This window comes from Eptatretus burgeri, unplaced genomic scaffold (genome assembly GCF_056783735.1).
Source record: "Eptatretus burgeri isolate ZD-2024b unplaced genomic scaffold, Ebu_testis_v1 Ebu_testis_scaffold_1248, whole genome shotgun sequence".
Taxonomy (NCBI): Eukaryota; Metazoa; Chordata; class Myxini; order Myxiniformes; family Myxinidae; genus Eptatretus; species Eptatretus burgeri.
In genome coordinates, this window is record NW_028223197.1 from 10,727 (window position 1) to 12,500 (window position 1,774).

The 1,774-nt window shown below is 42.8% G+C and overlaps 1 long non-coding RNA gene across 1 annotated transcript in view; it reads right to left on the reverse strand.

Moving 5' to 3' along the window:
* Positions 1-463: 463 nt before the first annotated feature.
* Positions 464-1,774, reverse strand: part of LOC147006889 (uncharacterized) — a 2,277-nt gene continuing 966 nt past the window's right edge. Inside the window, exons 1-3 of the long non-coding RNA XR_015054540.1 lie at positions 1,229-1,774; positions 922-979; positions 464-632 (exon numbers count right to left, since the gene is read on the reverse strand). The exon at positions 1,229-1,774 is cut by the window's right edge and continues 966 nt beyond it. This is a non-coding gene — a long non-coding RNA (uncharacterized LOC147006889). The remainder of the gene's footprint in view (positions 633-921; positions 980-1,228) is intronic.

Here is a 1,774-nt window from a genome sequence, read left to right on the forward strand (position 1 = left end):
ATAAGCCTCATCCACATTCACCCCTCCCACACAAGCTCCACCCACATAAACCCCTGCCCATATAAACCCTGCCCACATAAACCCCTCCCACATAAGCCCTGCCTACACAAGCTCCACACAAAAACTCCACACACATAAACCCCTCCCACACAAGCTCCACCCACATAAACCCCCGCCCACACAAGCCCCACCCACACAAGCCCCACCCACACACACACACCCCGCCCACACAAGCCCCTCCCACACACACCCCGCCCACACAAGCCCCACCGAAGCCCCGCCCACACAAGCCCCATCCCCCCTCATCCCCCCTGTGCGCCCCCACCTTTGACCCACCACCTCCCTCATCCCACCCCCCACCCTTCCCCACACACACACATGGGGAGGGGAGGGATGGGATGAGGGGGTGATGGGTCATTGGGGGTGCCCACCTAACCACCTCCCCCCCCCCCCAACCCTCCCCTTTACATCTCTTTTATTCTTTTCTTGTAATTCAGAATCAAGTAATTGTAAACAAAACAAATATAATTTATTAATATTGAAAATATTAAATATTCATTTGCGAGAATGTACAATCTTTCCCAGCAATCTTCTTCAGATGCCTTGTGATTTCGAAACTCAGACACCATATTCTGTTTTGAAACAAAAAGTGGATAATAATTAGGTTCTATAAAGATAATTACATGGTAATATGAATAAGCCTCGTTGACCACTGAATTAACACACCAGGAGCCTGTCATCCTTTCAAGGTCAATAAAATGAATTCCAGTGTACTGACAAAACCACGTCCAAACTAATGATGCAACCAACATAAGGCGACATTCTAAAGAGAGAGTGATATTAATAATAATTCAGAAATATTTACCTCCAGAAAATCATGTGTTGTACGAGTGATATTAATAATAATTCAGAAATATTTACCTCCAGAAAATCATGTGTTGTACAAGATTGCTTCAACAGCTGATGTTGTGCGATAGTGCTGAAAAAAAAAAAAAATAAGTCAAGGGTATAGATGAAGAGACAGACAGGGAAAGCAACACACACACACACACACGCACACACACACACACATACACACACACATAGACACACACACACGTGCCTCACCATTGGTTTAATTCATTCGAGATCAGAGACCAGTCATTATAAATCATTGGCCTCTTCAATAAGAGCAGAGAGAGGTAGGTAGAAAGACAGACAGAGAGAGAGGCACACACACGTGTCTCACCATTGGTTTAATTCCTTCGAGATGAGAGGACGTGATAAGACTTCATGCCACTCATTGAAAATGTCTTTCAATTCTCTTCTAAAATCATTGATCTCTTCAATAAGAGTATTAATTTCATGAACCACGTCGTGATATGTGAACTCAATTTCTTCCAATGCCCTGTCAGGGAAAAAATATATATATATATATCAGAATTATCATGATTTAATTAATAATCATTTGCTTCATCGTTCAAAGAGAAAAGCATACACAAACTTACCAACTCTGTAGTGGGCTGTTGGCTTCATCGGAAGAAATATCGTCCATGCCTCAGTTGTAAAAATGAAAATCCCGTCTGGCAGAAACTTTGTCTGGCGAACCGCTTATAAAGCAACGATGAGGAAATTGCTTAATCATTGGGTGTGGGCACAGGAAATGACAAGCTTCTCTTAATGATCTCATCTGGCCACCGCCCGAGTTGCAAATCGTTTTTGGACATAAACCACGCCATAAAAGTTTTGATTCAAATGTTTTCAGTTCGTGTTCTGAGATAAAATATAAACACGA